Source organism: Alosa pseudoharengus, unplaced genomic scaffold (genome assembly GCF_046254945.1).
Source record: "Alosa pseudoharengus isolate Yale_2024_CS ecotype anadromous, Long Island Sound unplaced genomic scaffold, YU_APseudo_1.1 YU_APseudo_1.1_scf_10, whole genome shotgun sequence".
Classification (NCBI taxonomy): Eukaryota; Metazoa; Chordata; class Actinopteri; order Clupeiformes; family Clupeidae; genus Alosa; species Alosa pseudoharengus.
In genome coordinates, this window is record NW_027468565.1 from 18,125,635 (window position 1) to 18,131,354 (window position 5,720).

Genomic DNA, 5,720 nt, shown 5'->3' on the forward strand with positions numbered 1-5,720 from the left:
GTACTAACGCGTTTGCGCCCACTTCAGGCGTATTTGTTTCGCAACGTGCGTGTACAATCATTGCGAGGTATGTACAAACAGGCCGCAATGATGTAAAAGCGCAAACTGCCTGTCGCGGGAGCTGAACATTTAGGGAGCTAATTGCGTTTTTCATGTCATGCATATGCATTCATGGGAGGATCCAGGGGAAAGTGGGAGTTTAGCGTAAAAAGATGGAAGGGGAAGCGTAAAGATGTATTAATTATGTATTCCGCGGTATGTACAAAGACTGCTCCTGAAAGCGTGCATCTATTCTGCGCCTAAATACTTCCGCCTTGTAAAAGCAGGTGTTAATCCACATTGCAGCTCAATGCGTCAATAAGAGAACCTTTCAAAGACAACAGAATCGCTATTTAGAGCACCAGTTTTGTAAGTATTTGTAGGCCTACTATCAAAAGCAACCTTAACTTTCGTTGGCCTTTTGAATGTCTTACTTTCACTTTCACGTCATTCACTTAAACTTTCCTACTTGCTAGATTTGACCAATTTTCCATAGCCTACGTGCACAAGTACTTTGAGTAAAACTACTGATCTTCATTATCTCCCTGCTTGTTGACATCTTATCATGTATGGTATAATTTCATGATCGCTAAACGTTTGATTCTTTTTAATGTTGTCATCAGTTAACTTCATTCAACTGCGCTTGTATAGGCTCTGCCATTCAGTTGTGGACGTTCGTAAATTGCGTTTATGGGCGGAGAAAGGCAGAGAAAGGCGCAGTTTGATAAATACGACGGAAACTTGGGTCTGACAGCGTTCGCAATCTGCGTTTTGTCCATGACGCTGATAACGCAACGTTCGCAAATGTACGTACATCTGGCCCTCTGTCTCTCTCTCTCACACACAGACACATACACACACAAACACACACACACGCGCACGCACACGCACACGCACATGCACACGTACACGTACACGCACACGCACACACACACACACACACACGCACACACACACACACACACCCACACCACACACCTCTAGTTTTCCAGCCTTGCTCTGTAATCATGCATGCCGGGGAACTCCCATCATGCTGTTCCCCGCTCTCTGAGGGCCTGTTTCCTGTCGCGTGTATATCTCAGCGCCAAAGGTCAACCCAGTCTAGAGGGCTCAAAGGTCAAACTCATGCATCCCAGATCCCAGACCACTGGGCCGCCTCCCACAGGCAGGAAGACCGGGGAGATCCGCTGTAGTGGAGAGATGGAGAGAGACAGAACATGACAGAGGGGAAGGAAGGATAGAGGTAGAGAGACAAAGAGATGGGGGAGAGAGAGATAGAGAGAGTGTAAGAGAGAGAGAGAATGTAAGAGAGTCATTCTTATGCAGGACCCTGCCACCCCAGCGCCATCCCTTGCTCATCTTGCTGTTCCAATCCAAAGGTATCAGATGATTAAACATCTCGAGGGCATTTATTATTATTCAGAGCGTCCCTTGCCAACAGACGCTATATAAATCATTAATGCCCTCCACCCAAATACCCACTCTACCATTCCGATCACACATCACTGGCCCAGCGTGCAGCGGAGGCACTTTACTAATGCCCACGGCACGCCATGCCACCCCACGGCACGCCATCCCACAGTGTGGCACGGCTCAGGTAGAGCAGGGGCTACGGGGGGCTCCGTCAGCGGGAACGTCTCCTCCTCTGGCACCCGCGTTTGTCTGCCCGCCTGCCCGCCTGTCCTACCTTACACCCTTAAAGCCGCTCTCACAGCTACACGACTGGCTTTAATGATCCGCCCACTCTAATGCCCACTTTAATGATCCGCCCACGGGTGCCGCTGCCCACTCTAATCTGATTGTTGGTGCCTGACCACAGGGCATGACACAAATACACACACACACACACACACACACATGCACACACAAATACACACACACACCACACACACACACACACACACACACACACACACACACATAGGGGCAGACCTGAGCCTCCACTGCTCAAGGGCACCTCTGCTCGTACCTCTGAGGCCTGCCTCGGCTAAACTAGCAGCGCGTTATTGGAAACATCTGGCCGCTCCAATCCCAGCTTAACATGAAGGGATTTCGCAACAATAAATCCAGCAGATGTTGCCGGCAAGAGTAAATATTTGTTAAGACATCGGTGATTTCCATCCACTCCCAACCACCCTTGAACGCCCCCCCCCCCCAACCCCCCTTTACTGTGTGTTTTTCTGGTGATCCACGAGGAGAGAGCACATTCCGTGTTATTGCTCCCTTGCTAACAATCCCGCTGTCGGGTTAACCGTTCGATAAATTCAGTGTCAGGAGCTCAACCGCCAGCCAGCGGCAGCATCCAGAGACACACCACTGGAATTTATAACCACTGGCTCCATGGAGGAGGAAGAGAGGGAGTCATGGACTCTGTGAGGAAAGGAAAAGAGACGACAGGCAACGCTCTACTTTACTTCTACGCTCTTATAACACTAATAGAGTGTGTGTGTGTGTGTGTGTATGTGTGTGTGTGTGTGTGGGTCTGTGTCTGTGTGTGTGTGTGTGTGTGTGTTGATGGTAATTTTGATACCAGTGTGTGTGTGTGTGTGTGTGTGTGTCTGTGTGTGTGTGTGTGTGTGTCGCACAGATGTAAGCCCACCCCGCTAACCACACACTTATTAATTTGTTCCTATGTGTGCTGCATGAGCTCGGCTCACGGGTAGATCATTAGCCAAGCAGCTCGAGCTGTAACCTTTAACAAGCAGCACAGGCCGGCCGGCCAGCCAGCCAGGCCAGGAGGAGCGGCGGACCTTCACAGGCTGAAAGTGCTAATAAACTATTTTAACCACATACACCATTACACAACCATATGCAGTATGAAGAACTATTACACTATTTTAGTGGCATTTATGTCACAAATAAACCGTTCAACTACTATTGTACTACCATTATAAGTAGTAGAATATTATATTACTATTAGCTTATATTAGCCTTCGTCCAGTAGATCATGAAAGCTATTAACCCCCATGCAGCTAAGCTATCTAGCTACTGGTGCTTTGGCTCTGAAAATGTGCAAAGTGACAGGGAGGTTTTGTGGTTTACAGCAAGGTCACTCTGACTCAGTCTCTGTTCTGCTGGCGGCTGAACGGAGGCCATTTTGATACATGAAACAAAGTCTGGTGGGGATTAGCCGTGTGTGTGTGTGTGTGTGTGTGTATGTGTGTGAGAGAGAGAGAGAGAGAGAGGGATAGGGAGAGAGAGAGAGAGAGTCTGTGTGTGTGGGTTGCACATGACTGTGCTCACTGTGTGTTCACTGTGTGTTGAGTGTGTTTCACTAATTCACGGATTGGGATAAATGCAGAGACCAAATTTCCCTCACGGGATCAAAAGAGTATATATACTTATACTACTTTACTTGACTACAGTAAAGTCGGCACCAGAGCACACGTTAAGGGAAAAAATGTGTTTAAATTTTGGAAATGTGGTTAAATCTGGTGCAAACTACACCCCCCTGACCCCCCCCAAAGCTCACCTGCAAGTTCAAAGAGGGATGATTCCTCAGTCATTATTTTCTGTTTCTATTATGACACCACTTTGAGCTCTGCCTGACTTAGGGGAGAGGAGTGGTTTAAAATGCTCAAACTCAGGTAACTCTCTAATCATCTCTATCAATATTTCAATCCAGCCCCCTAGTGTCATCCATAGACGTGTTTTTGACACCATTCTCTGATGATGTCTGACTCTGTCCTGACTGTTATATGAAAGCGGGTGTTCCGATTGAAAAGCCTCTATCGGCCTCTAAAAACCTCAATTAAGCACAAGTGATTAAAATTCCACTGAACTACTTCCCAACCTACCCAAAGTCTATTTTATGGTTACCATCAAACATACTGATCTCTATTTGGTTATGATTCACCCAAACTGATAATATTAAATAGTCAATGTTCATGTTTTTAAGTCTACAACAGCAACATATATTGGAAACTGTAGTGATGTCATAAAACAACTCTATTTACTTCAACAGTTTGACTTTTGACGTCACCTGTACACGTTGTTACCCATGTTAACAAACACGGCGTATACCAGCGAGTCTGAAACTTCAGTGGTTATGTGGCTGGAATCAGTCAGCATGGCATTATACTTGCTTGAAGCTATTTTGCTGTACAAGCCTGCCCTCTGCAGGAGCAAATATGAATTGCAAGCTGAAGAGTCAGACTATTGTTATTTATAGTATGGCTTGTGGACATCTGAACACCATTACTGATCATGGTTACCGGTATTGTTTTAAATGTCAGAACATTTAGATGCTGACTCTGACACCATAAGTAGACAAAACCCCTTTGATGGCCTTTATGCAAATGGATGATGTACAAAAACTGCCAAGGGACAAAACTCAAACTCTACTTGCCTAAAAGAGACTTTCTCTCTCTTCCAAAGAGTCAAGCGTTACTCTCAGAACATAACAGTTTTATCCTTGAATGTCTTCTATTCAGCTACAGAGGTGCAGTAAAGCTTCACAAACACGCAAAACAGAACAGTGTTGGCTGTGTGTGTGTGTGTGTGTGAGAGAGAGAGAGAGTGAGTGTGTGTGTGTGTGTGTGTGTGTGTGTGTGTGTGTGTGGACATCTGATACAGAGGGCTGCAACAGAACAGTGCATTGCCCTGCCAGAGGTCACAGCACAGATCTATGAGCACACCCTTTATCTGTTGATGGGTCATTTTTACTGCTTACAGTAATAGCTATAGACAGTAAGTACTGTCTGACTTTGGTCAAGACAGCACAGACAGATACAATAGCATTAACCCACTCCAACCCACAGACACACACATGCACACGCACACACACACACACACACACACACACTCACACAAGGGCGTGCATTGAAAAAACAGGCAATGCCCATTCACACACACACACACACACACACGCACGCACAGGGGCGTAGCAAGCATGGGGGATGTGGGTGTTATAACGTACACACTTTTGCTGGAACACGATTCTATCCCCCACAGTTTTTGTCAGATTAAAACGAAAGTAAAAATGGAAATAAGTAGTCTCCGGTTCTGCTCCCACCTACTTGAATGCCCTCATACAGACTTACACTACCTCCAGACCGCTGCGCTCCTCTGACGAACGACGTCTAGCTCTACCACCGGTACGCTCAAGCCAATCCAAACTTTTCTCATCTGTTGTTCCTCGTTGGTGGAACACACTGCCAGTTCCTACAAGGGCAGGGACATCCTTCTCCATTTTCAAAAAACTCCTGAAGACCCAGCTCTTTAGAGAACATCTCCTCTCATAGCAACACTTACAACAAGTCTTACTGATCCTAGCACTCACCAGCCGTCTTAAACTGACAAGTAACTGTTAAAAACAGCACTCACTGATGCACTTATTCTTACTGTACTTAAATTGTCCTAAAATTGTTGAGAATTGATCTAAAACTTAAACTGTTTACCATGTTGTTAGTCGCTTTGGCTAAAAAAGCGCCAGCCAAATGTAATGTAATGTAATGTAAAAATAAACACTCCCGTTCGAGTTGCAGAGTTGGAACCGTATCTACCATAACGCACACACAGAGAGACACAAATAGGTCTTCCAGCCAATCATATCAAGTTATCATCAGAGAAGAACCAGAACCGCTCTGATCAAATTCAAAGTGTGTGTCTTTCAAGGCTGTGCTGCTGCTTGGCATGGACGGATTATGAACTTTCGGGCCACTGGGCCCAGATGTATTAAG